The 12711-nt window shown below is 37.1% G+C and overlaps 1 protein-coding gene and 1 long non-coding RNA gene across 2 annotated transcripts in view; one reads left to right on the top strand and one right to left on the bottom strand.

Moving 5' to 3' along the window:
* The window catches only part of LOC144221331 (uncharacterized), an 8127-nt gene extending 394 nt beyond the window's left edge, over positions 1–7733 (top strand). Inside the window, exons 2-3 of the long non-coding RNA XR_013332036.1 lie at positions 508–662; positions 5406–7733. This is a non-coding gene — a long non-coding RNA (uncharacterized LOC144221331). The remainder of the gene's footprint in view (positions 1–507; positions 663–5405) is intronic.
* Positions 1–12711, bottom strand: part of LOC144221330 (gamma-glutamyl hydrolase-like) — a 44762-nt gene that overhangs the window by 30096 nt on the left and 1955 nt on the right. The gene's annotated exons all lie outside the window — the stretch shown is intronic.

Here is a 12711-nt window from a genome sequence, read left to right as displayed (position 1 = left end):
AGTGCTATTTACCATTTCTCAGACATGACCTGTTCCTTCTCATCTCTAAGTCCGCCCATGCTATTTCTTTTCTTGGAATATCCTTCCTCTCCTCAGTTCTCATTGTTGTCTAGGGCAGTCAGTTCTCAAAGGTTCTGCTTCAAATTGTGCCTCATCCAAAAACACTTCCTCAGTTACTCCACATGGAAATTTTCTTTCCTGCCAAAGCATGCTTCTGGAAGACTCCTCATGACCCTCACACTGACGTGCAGTAGCACTTTACCTGGCTATTTGGGAGATATGTTTTCTCTCTTCTAGGTAGCATCTAGTTACTTTTTCTATTCGCTATACTATTAACTCCGTGTACAGTGCTACCAAAAGTAGATATTTAATACATCCATGTGGTCAGCTTGGATGGGGAAGAGAGTGGTCAAGTGCATACTGGGTGGGTAGGAGGACACCTTGTTCACCAGAAAATCAGTGGAGACGCACTAATGTCAACCCCAGTTATATTACCATCATTTCTAGGTCTGCCTCTGCATCCTCCACAGTGTCTAGATGTGGCAAAATTCAACATATAAGGCCGGTAAGGAGTGTTTCAGACACCACCGTCCTACTAGTGTCCTGAGCTTCTGGCTGGTTTGCATGTTTGACCTGTTTTGTGAGCTACAGGCTTCATTCAGGTGAGCAGCAAAGATACTATGTGCTCTATGACTTCAGTGTTATTTCTGCAAGAAAAATGTATAGTTTGACAAATAAAATCATGATCCAGGCTAACAGATTTCATTTCAAAATTAAATTATCTGATTAAGTAGCACACTCTTTATTTCACTTATAAGTTTTAACCTAAGTCTGCATGGCTTCGTGTCATGAAATTAGTTTGTGGTGCCTTTAAGGACAGCAAAAGACATTGGAGAAAGATGGTGCTGACCTAAGTGGCCCGCCCAGAAAACCAGCCTGCAACGAACACTTACAAAGGAAAACTAGCATCTGGGTATTGGACAACCAGATTCGGTGAGTCTTTCCTAAGCTTACCTGTGAGGAAAAGTAGTTTTTGAAAATGAACACCTAATATTTGTATTTAAAAATGAAAAAGAAACAGCTGTAGTTTATGTAAAAGATCTTTATTTTAAAACAAATAAATTGGGGCGCCTGGGTGGCTCAGTCGGTTAAGCGTCCGACTTTGGCTCAGGTCATGATCTCACCGTTCGTGGGTTCGAGCCCCGCGTCAGGCTCTGTGCTGACAGCTCAGAGCCTGGAGCCTGCTTTGGATTCTCTCTCTCTCTCTCTCTCTCTAACCCTCCCCTGATCACGCTGTCTCTCTCTCTCTCAGAAATAAATAAAACATTAAAGTTTAAAAAAAAGTAAAACAAACTATCTTGCAGCTCAGTAACATAATGAGCCTAAGTTTAGAGTTAACCTTGTAAAAGGCACTTCTGCTGCAATTACAGTAAAGTAATATATAGTAATATAAAGTAATATACAGTAACTTAGTAATATAGACAGTTTGATAGTTATTTATCCTGCCACCTTCACAAAATTGCCTGCTCATTTCACCTTGTTCTTTTAATGTTCTTCAGTGAATTGTTGCATTTAAAAAAAATGTCAAAGTCCCATCATGAAATGCACTTCTACTGACTGACATATTTTAATTCTATTTACTGTTAATAACATCACCAGGGAATCACATTTAACATTTTTAAATATTATCCTTTATTCACATGCTAAAGTAATCATTCCTTCACAGAGTCATGAGTAAGTGTTTTAAGTACTCAAACGTAAATGAAGTGCAACTCAGATATAAACCTCCTTTACAGAAAAATAAAAGTTGGGTAAACCAGAGCTTTTTGTTGTTGTTATTGTTTTTCAATGATTTTATGCTGCTATTATTTTTAATTATACAGTTTTGTAAATTATATGATTTTTTAAGAAGACTGTAATTTTTTTAGAAAACAGGCATGATCTAGTGTTTTAATAAAACGTATAATGTAAGGTTAGCTTCTCAATGCTAAGTCAATATTTGTTCTCTAAAGAACATTCACAGTTGCTCTCAATTTTTTCATAGACATATGTACAGAGAATCACAATTTTCAGCTCACCTGATTAGAATATTTTCTTGTAAAGAAAAATACCCTTCATGCATCCTTTCACAAAGATACTATAGTATAATGAATGTTGAAACCCAGCTAAGCTGAACAAATGTCTAACAAATTTGCACCCTGTGTTTTTTTTTCAAACTTAAAAATTTTAAATTTATGAAACACTATTAAAGTGACATAAATTGAAAGCTATATTGACATTGTATCTTTCTTAATAAATTAAACATTCTATGATATAAGCTATAATATAAATAGCACACTTTTAACTACTGTTTTTTAAGTAAATATGAATTATAGAATTGCAAGAATACTCTGATATATAGTAAAAGTTAAATTATTTCATAATCTGAAAAGTTCCAGGTGTAACTGACAGTGATTTTTAAAATGTAAACATTTCTTTTCCTTTGTGTAGTTGTGTTGTTGTTCAATTAAAAGTAGAGTCCATGAATGACTACTAAATATTATTCCATTTCTAATTCCATATGTAATCTTGGTAAGATAACTAAAAACCGAAGTCAAAATTACATTCTTGCTTTGTTTGAAAATGCATAAATAGTTATTAAGAAGCCATCAGCTATGCCTTAAATATTTCCTGAATTATTTTTGATTATCAATTGTATCAACATGAGTAATTTCATAGAGACCTTTAGATGCGACATACAATAGTTTATAGCATCTAGACTCTTCAATCAAAAGTTTCTATTGTGCAAATATGCTGAAATAGAACTTCCCTGAGATGAACTGTCTTGCTGGCCTGTGGAAATAACTCTGTAAAACTGTATTCAGATTGTAATCTGAATTATAATTGAATCTTACACCCATCCAAGATGAGTGTTGACAGATTTTTATCATCAGTTGATTTGTACCAATACTTCTTTTTCATGGACTACTTGTACATTTATTATGAAACCAATGTAGTCAAATAACTTGTTTAAAATGAAACTGTTCAGAAACATACAAAGGTGAACATGATAGCCACTTTTAGAGATAACTTTCAAATACAAAAACCAGGAATCTCTTCTATGCTTTCAAGATGTACTAACATTTAACTACCTGAAAGATAAACAAAATGCATTTAAAAAGCAGTTTTCCAAATACCCATGTTGCTCATGTCAGAAGAGTTTTACATTTTAGATCAATCAGAGAGAAAGCATTAATTAGTTTAAAAAGGTTCTTTTTCTTTCATTCATATAACCAGGTAGGATCTCACTCATGTATTTTTAATTAAGAAGTCATTCACATTAAATAACTTCTTCTCATTGACTGATCTGTGAAATGCTGCTGAGATAATTTTCAGACTTCATTATAAAATTTGTCCACTCCTGACAAATGTCCTCCATGGAGAATTCTGTACCACCATATTCCAGAGGAAGAATGTCTGGGAAATGCTGAAGTAAGCTTTGTTTGTAATTGTTCCCATGCATATGAATCTGAAATAGCCAAAATGTTTGAGAAGATATGCCCCAGCCTCTCAGTTTACTAGATGCATTTCTAATGTACAGTCAATACAAAATAAGGCACTCTAATGACTTTCCAGATAGGAGAGCATGTATAGACACTATGCCCTTTATTTCTCTACTTATGTAAGAATTTTATTTAAGTTTGTATTGAGCTACTTAGGAGTCTAATCATCTTACTGATTTTTATACATCTTTGTATTCTAATAACAATACAAGATTTATTAAAAGATATTCTATCCTCTTTCAAAAATAGATATTTAGGGGCACCTGGGGGGCTCTGTCAGTTAAGCATGTGACTCCTGATTTCAGCTCAGGTCATGATCTCACCATTCGTGAAATCTATGCTGTCAGCACAGAGCCTGCTTGGGATTCTCTCTCCCTCTCTCTCTTTGCCCCTCCCTCCTTCCCCCTCCCCTCAAGTAAATAAACTTTAAAAAAATAGATTTGGGGCTCCTGGGTGGCTTAGTCGGTTAAGCGTCCGACTTTTGCTTAGGTCATGATCTCGCGGTTCGTGGGTTGGAGCCCCGCGTCGGGCTCTGTGCTGACTGCCAGCTCAGAGCCTGGAGGCTGTTTCAGAGTCTGTGACTCCCTCTCTCTCTGACCCTCCCCTGCTCACGCTGTCTCTCTCTCTCTCTCTCTCCTAGAAATAAATAAAACATTAAAACAATTTTTTAAAAATTCTAAATAAAATTATTTTATATATTCTGTTCCCTAATGTACATGTGATTCAGAACATCTAACATCCTGAGACTCTTTTATAGATGATAAAAATGTACTACTTGGTATTAGTTCATATGAAATAAAAGCATATATCTGCACACACAGCTATGTATATGGGGAGTAATTTACGTGGTACAATTAATGGATAGAATTTGGCTAGTATAAAATTAAGAGACAATTATGATGGTTGAGAACCTTAAATTTTCAAATATTTAAACCATAAAAATTGATCATATAATACCACAAAGTTAAAATAAAGACTTAGAACCTTTAGCACATGTTGCTAAAAACAAATAAACACCCTTTTTCCATCTGCTAGGGTAAAATGTTCATCTGTACATTAGAATAAAACAAGTCTCCTGTACTCAGGAACCTCAGAGCCCCAATTCTTGGTTTCTTCTGAAATGTTCAAAACATCATCAGCTAATTAAAAAGAAATTGTCCCATCTCCCAGGAAGTGGCAAATAAGAACATTCATAGGATATTGTGAAAATATTGAATAGGAGGAGAATGGCTGGCTTGGGTCCCCACTTCTCTCATATTGGCAAGTCCATTTCACGTCATTTGACTTTCACTGAAATGCTTCACCTTTCTTCTCATTTTTTAAATTTTCCTTTCTTTTTTGCTCATATTCTCCTATTTGCTAGGAGAGTTGAGTGTATTGTTATTTTTGCTTTTATTTGTCCAGAATATAACCCAAAATAGAAATACTTACTTTTAGATATATTAAACAGAAGGTGGTCAGCAATGATCAAGCTACACTGAAGAGACACAGTTATGAACACCCCAAAATTGACTTTTCTAAAAATACTAGAATGAAAAGCGGTCATCTTCATAGATGTGGTTCTTCTTAAAGACAGATAGAAATTCCTACTGGATAACCTCTACAAATTATCCTCTACTGATTCATGTAGAAGAGTGGTTGCCATCTTGGGAACTCAGATTTTATTTTTAATATTTGAAAAAATCCTTAAAGACATTAGATAGTCACCTCAGATAAGCCTCCACAGGATAGGTTAAAAAAAAAACAAAACAAAAACAAATTGTTTTGCTTTAACTAACATGACAGTAAGTCTCATACCTTTGGGTACTATGGTTTTCAGTTATGCATGTCTCATTTAAATACATTTATTTTTTACTTGCACAGATAATACATTCATATGGCTGGAAATCAAAAGATAAAAGATACATAGATGCCCCGGTCCCTCATCCACCCCATCCACACCTCTACTCTGCTACATACAGGTAACCATTTAGGTTGCTTTCCCGTATATCCTTTTAATGAAGCTATAACTAGAGATTCTGATTTCTCCCCTTTTTAGCCAAAAGGTGGCATACAATAAAAACTATTTTTCGTTTTCCTATTTCACTTTACAATACACCCTGCAAATTATGTCGTACTCCATTGTGTCGATGTGTCTGTTTACTTAACCAGCTCCCTGATGATGAACACTTGGTGGTGTTGAATCCTCTCATATGTGTAATTTTGCTAATGTGTTGGTCTATCTGTGGGATAAAATCCCACAAGTGCAAGGACTGTCATTTTGATACCTATTACCACACTGCCCCCTGGAGGAAATATACAGTTCTGCACTCCCACTAACAATGAATGAGAGGCCCAGTTTCTCCAGTTTCACCACCTTGATTTTTCAAAAATTAAAAAGGAATTTTAATTTATAAAAGCAGTTGGTTTGTTAGAAAAATACTAGAAAACACTGGGTTAATTGTGAGGAGGAGAGGGGAGATAATGATGCAGTCCTTAAGTAAAAAAGGGCTGGAATGTCTGGTACAGAAGAATGGTGACTTGAGTATGTTGTACTCACCCGTTCCTTAATTTTCTCAGTCAGGAATGGTTTAATCATGGAAAAGACAGCATGGAAGATTATTGGCTCATTTATCAAATGGATACCTCGAACTTTTAATGGAAAGGAATCCTTTTGAAAATAAAATATAGTAACAAAGCATAAATGAATATATATTCCTGTCGGGCAGCCCCTTCTTTGAATACTTGCTGTACCTAGTGTAGTACCTAAGGTGGGATTTTATTTTCAGAATTATTTATTCTATCAATACGATAGCCTGCTTCACAGTTCACAGTCACTAGAGTCAGGAAAATCTCTGAAACAGGTTTTCCTTACAGCTTAGACAAAGTATGTTAACAAACATCTAACGTCTTTTGTAAGTTAGACACAGAAAGTATCTTCCCCAATCACGTATAAATGTTCTTTCAAGGAACCAACCAGTCACTCAGATATTTAGAGCTAGCCATCTTCCCCTAATTTTTATTTTGAGAAAAAATTAAAGTTTCATAGAAGCTGAAAGAATAATAAACACACACTTTTAAACTTTTAACCCATGTTAAGTCTTTCACATCAAAGTAATATAGGCTTATTTAGAAAGTTAAGAATAAATAAAAAACACTTCACCAATAGTTTTCCTACCCAAAATGTGTTGTTAATGTAGAGATTTCTCTCCCCAAATTTCTGTCATAAAAAATTCTTTTTTTTTTTCCCCCCCCATGCATAGCTTTTAGAGATGTGTTCTCAATTTGGAGCTCTTCCTTCCAAGTTCCTTCTATGAATAATCTTATTTTAAACATAACTGCCAATAGAGTCTCTAAATAATTTGCACCCTGTTTTGTTTCATTGACATAATACAAGTTTTAATACATGAGTTTTAATATCATTGCAATAATCTATTAAATGGATGTACCATAATTTAAGTAACCAGCTTCCTATTACTGGACAAATAAGCTGTTGCTAATTTTCGTCCAGAAAATTTGATGCTATAGTAACCATCTTCATTTACATAAGGCAATAGCAGAGCTCTTACACTCAGATGCCCTGAACTGGAATTCTTGCTTCACTACTGACAAAATGTGTGTGCTTGGGCATTGCTATGTCACCTCTCCGACACTGGTTAATCTGTAAAATGGGAAAATAATAGCCATATGCTTGTTTGGCCATTAAATGGTAATGCACTTGAGACACTTAACAGAGTACTTGGCACACAGTATATACAAAGTCTTTACGGTATAGAAGATTATTTTTGGCTATCCCCAAAAGTAGTATTACTGGGTCAAAGATGATGGCCATCTTAAAAAGCTTTTAATTTCTGAAAGAACTGTATCAATTTATACCTACTAAGAATGTTACATTTTATTGTACCATTGCTATAAATATGGTTTTCAGTCAACCTTTTAATTGAGGAAGAAAAATTTAATAACAAAGAGAAAATTACCACATTGTTGTTTAAATGTATAAATTCTGTGGTTGCGAACCTTGAACGTATTTCTGGTTTCTTGCACATTTTTTATTTTATGAATCAATCACCTTTTATATTCTCTTTGTGTCACTGAATTATGTGAATCACTTAAAATTTTTTATTTCATTTTCTAATAAATCTACTATCCCTTTGCTTTGTCTAACGTATAACTAAATTTAAATCTATTTGGAATTATTACCCCAAAGAGTTAAAATATACACTTACTGTAAGAACAGCAGCAATCTTCTTGGCTACAGATGGGGTAATTTGAAAAGCATGAGAAAACTGCCAGCCTTCTAGATCAAAGACAGCCTTGATACCATGCCGTTGCGTTTCTACCTCCTGTACAATAAGCTCGGATGTGATTAGACTTACACGAAAAACGTCATAAGCTGTGAAAACTTTTGGGTCCCATTGTGCTAAAAAAAAATTAAATAGCATTATCTCAGCATAGTGTAAATACTCAGGAAGATTTACAAAGGGAAACCAATTCTTTCAAGATGTAAAAGATCAGTAGAAGTAAAAACACATACAAAGATCATGGATTGAATAACAGATCAAACTGGTGGTCCAAAAACATGTTCCTGCTTCTCCCTCTGCCCTCAGATCCCCCGCAAAGAACAGATTTTTAGGAGCATAGGGGAAAAGAACGAATGCAGGCTGGATCTGATCGCCACATGAAACTGCACCCACAACACGCAGGAGCGGGCTGTGGCTGACGATGAGAATGTCCCCAGGTATGCTCCAAGCTCGGAGATATTGGAAATGGGAAAAGTTTTGGATGATAAAGGATTATGAGGAGTAACCAGGGCCCTATAGTAACCAAAGAGGTTGCTATGGGAAATGTGAGAAGAGCCGACTGGCGGATTCATGTCTCAGACACCCCCCAGTGGCAACAGCACATAGCCGTCATGTCTGAACAGGCCAGAATGGTAAGTGTGGGCTTTGGAAAAGAAACAAGGAAGTACTCCAGTAGCTGCCCACACCCAGGGGAAACAACTAAGAAGAATAACTGACGCTCTTGTCCTCTCCCTTCCCCACCATCCCTGGGCAGGCCAGGGCAAGCAGAAATGGCAGTTACAGACAGGGAAACAGGTGATCTTAAAAGAAGATACGCAGCATTTGGTATTATAAGATTTTTTAAAATACACACTTTAAAGGAAGAAGGGAACCACACTTAGTAGATAAAGGCACTAAAACCCAAGGAAATAGTTAATAAAGCAAGAGACATTAAAAAAGAAGCAAAATAGTTTCAGTGAGGGGGAAAAAAGAATAATGTAGGCTATTATAAGAACAGATTATTATTTAAGTTTATTTTGAGAGAGAGAGAGAGAAAGTGTGCAAGCAGGGAAGGGGCAGAGAGAGAGAGAGAAAGAGAGAATCCCAAGCAGTGGTACTGACAGTGCAGAGCCAGATGCGAAGCTCAAACCCACGTACCATGAGATCGTGACCTGAGCCAAATCCAAGAGTCAGATGCCTAACCAACTGAACTACCCGGGTGCCCCAGGACAGATTATTATTTGACAGAATCAGCTGAGATCTTGGAAACAAAAAGATGATAATTCAAGCAAATATCAGCTGAAAGAACAAATGGCAGAAAAGACACAGCCAATGAGTGGACGATGGTTTGGGATACCAAACTGAGGAATTCTCCGGAAAGAGCCAAGAATTGATATGTATGTATCAAAAGACTCATGCAGCTAGAGACAGGCAGCTAGCAGAAGTTTCAACATCCAACTAATTAGAGTTCTGGAAGTTAAAAAAAAAAAATCCAGAGAATAGGGAAGAAAGGAAAAAGCAGTAACAGTAGAGAAAAATGTTCCAATGGTGAAAAAAATACAAGTCTTCATATTGAAAGTTCCATGGAGTGTCTAACAAAACAAATGAAAAAGAGGGAAAAAAGATTCATGAGTAAGTAACGGTAAAGTTTCAAAATACCAGTTTCTGGCTTGGACAACTGGGTAGAATGGTGGTACCATTTACTGAGACAGGAAACAGTGAAAGAGAAATGTTTGGGGAGGAAAAGATCATAAGTAGTTTCGGACATGTAAAAATGGTGTCTGGGAGACATCCAACTGGATATAGATGAACAAGGAGCTGATTGTATGGGTCCCTGGGCACAGGAGAAGGTGGGGTGAGACAGTCAACCGTAGGGATTGTCTTAGATCTCTGTAGAAAATAGCATCAGAACAGGAAGCTGAGGCCTATACTCTAAGGCATGTCAGAACTTAAAGGGTCATAGAATAGGTGGTACCAGCAAAGGAGGCTAAGAAGAAGTTAAGTTGGGAAAACAGGAGAATGTGGCATCAGAAAAGCCAGGGGAAGGGACATCTCAAGTATGAGGCAGTGGTTTGCTGTGTTGAGAGATCGAGTAAAACAGAACTGAACGTATCTATTAGATTTGGTGAAAGGAAGGTCACTTATGATTTGTTAAGGTCATTTCAGCACAGAGGTGGAAGTGAAATCAGGCCAGGTTGGTTGTGAGGAATTGTGAAAAACTGTGAGAAAAGACAGATGGTGAACATCACTAATTTAAGATGTTTGGCTGAGAACAAGGAGTGGGGAGATGGCTGGGTGGAGGCTGGAGGGTCTTGTGGGACTGAGGAGGAGGTTTTGCTTTGCTTTGGATGGCTGACCCTTAACAGATTTAAGTGTTGATGGGGCGTGTCTACTAGCAAAGAAAAATGTGAAGATATATAGAGAGAGAAGAGACAATCTGAAGTATTCCCAGGAAGGCACAACAGGATTGCCTTTTGCTCTGTAGGAGCCTCAGCTGCCTGGTAAGAATTTGAATAATCAATTCATGGATAACCCAGCTCAAATATAATATACTACTTCAGACACTGGCAGAAAGTTACCATGGTGAAAAATTGGTGTAGAACGATTGAAAGTCTGTAGTTAAGAAAATAGTAGCTGACCTAAATTTCCGAGCTCACCAACATAGTCGTCTAGACCTGTGCTGTCCAACATGGTAGCCATTAGCCGCGTGTGGCTATTTAAACCTAAGTTAATTATCATTAGATAAAATTAAAAATTCAGTTTCTTAGTTGCAAAAGCCACATTCAAGTGCTCAGTAGTCACACGTGTCGCATGGCTATTGCAGAACAATTTCATCATTATAGAAAATTCCACTGGCTAGCACTGGACTAGACTCCAAGCTTCTTTAAGGCAAAAGAAAGACATGCCTTAGATGTCTAATTCCTTTTTCAGCATCTATCTAACATTGATTGAGTGCTTATTTATGTCAGGTAATGTCCTAATTATATTTCATATATACTACAAGATTTAACACTCACAGCAACCCTGCCTGTGTGACAGATGAGAAAATGGGGTTCCAGGTACAGCTTCCCATGGAGCTGGAAAGTGGTCGAGCTGGAGTTCGAACCCGGCCAAGGTGCTGTAGAACCTATGCTCCTAACAACTATGCCAGAGTCAGAACTTAATACTGCTAACTGTGTTGCTGCTGCCGCGTTATAGTAGTGAGTCTCCAAGGCATAAAATTATGTCCTCTGGCTTGCGGGCTAATGGCAAAAACTGAGTTTCACTGTGTGTTGCCCTGACGGGATTCGAGATAAAGGCTGTGGACATTTTGTCACTGCTTTTCCTGCAGAGACGGTACCTAGGCAAAGGTGGTTACGCTAATGTCCAAAAACCTCTACCACAGATTTCCTTTTTTAGTTCCTCCCATTAATTCAGTTAAATTGAGGAAATTTATAAATCTTTATTCTCTCCTTTCATTTTACTCCTAAACCTCTTCTGATTCTCCTTTTCACCCTAGAATAATGTCTTATTCTACATAACACACCGGGAATTTGCTACATGCCTTTCTGCTCTGACCATCACTAACTTACAGGATTTCTTTCTTTTTTTTTTTTAATTTTTTTATAGTTTATTTTTGAGACAGAGACAGAACATGAGCTGTCAGCACAAAGCCTGACATGGGGCTCGAACCCACGAACCGCAAGATCATGACCTGAGCCAAGGTCGGACGCGTAACCGACTGAGCCACCCAGGTGTCCCCCTACATGTTTTCTTGATTTTAAAATCTCTCTTTTAGTTAAAGAGTATACTTAACTATTTTTTTAATTTTTTAAATGTTTTATTTATTTCTGAGAGAGAGACAGCATGAGCAGAGGAGGGTCAGAGAGAGAGAGGGAGACACAGAATCCAAAACTGGCTCCAGGCTCTGAGCTGTCAGCACAAGCCTGACCTGGGGCTCGAACCCACAAACCGTGAGATCATGACCTGAGCCGAAGTCAGATGCTCAACCGACTGAGCCACCCAGATACCTCAGTATATTTAACTATTAATGTACTATAAGAAACCCTCCCTAAGCAATAGAAGACTATTAATTTACTGTTAAGGTATGTATGTATATATTTATAAAGACTTGATTTTTAATTTTTTAAGTTTCTTTATTTTGAGAGAGAGAGAGAGAAAGAGAGAGAATGTGTATGTGTGAGCAGGGGAGGGACAGAGAGAGGGAGAGAAAGAATCCAAAGCAGGTTCCAAGCTGTCAGCGCAAAACTTGATGTGGGGCTCTATCCCACGAACCATGAGATCATGACCTGAGCCGAAATCAAGAGTCAGACTCTCAACTGACTGAGTCACCCAGGTGCCCCTAAAGATTTTATTTTTAAGTGATCTCTGCACCCAGTATAGGGCTCAAACTTACAACCCTGAGATCAAGAGTCACAGACTCCACTAACTGAGCCAGCCAGGGTTAAGGCTACCTCGGTGTTAAGGTATTTATGATCAAAGTAGTACATTTGCTTTTCACTTTCAAGGTGTCATTTTTACTTCTTAACTTGCCTCCAGGTAATTTATGAACAAACTCAAAAAACCAAAACAAAACAAAACAAAAAAACCCTCCAGCCAGGCAGCACAGAGCCAGGACACTTGCCGTTTTCAGTTTTATATGCTGGGACCTCTGAGTGGCATTGCCAGATGAAATATAAGACTGCCTCTGAAAGCTGGATTTCAGATGAACACGATATAATCTTTAACGTTAAGTGTGCCGCGTGCATACTAAAAAATTACTGTTTATCTGAAATTCAAATGCAAACAGGACATAACCATATTTTCATCAAATGTATGTTTACTTGATATACAAAACAAGGATACTATCTTAACTCTGGCAACTCTATCCTGAAATAACTTGGAGAACTTCATTCATCTTCCTAGAATAC

The sequence above is a fragment of the Crocuta crocuta genome, unplaced genomic scaffold (genome assembly GCF_008692635.1).
Source record: "Crocuta crocuta isolate KB4526 unplaced genomic scaffold, BGI_CrCroc_1.0 scaffold20, whole genome shotgun sequence".
NCBI lineage: Eukaryota > Metazoa > Chordata > Mammalia > Carnivora > Hyaenidae > Crocuta > Crocuta crocuta.
This window is presented reverse-complemented; position numbering and strand designations above follow the sequence as displayed.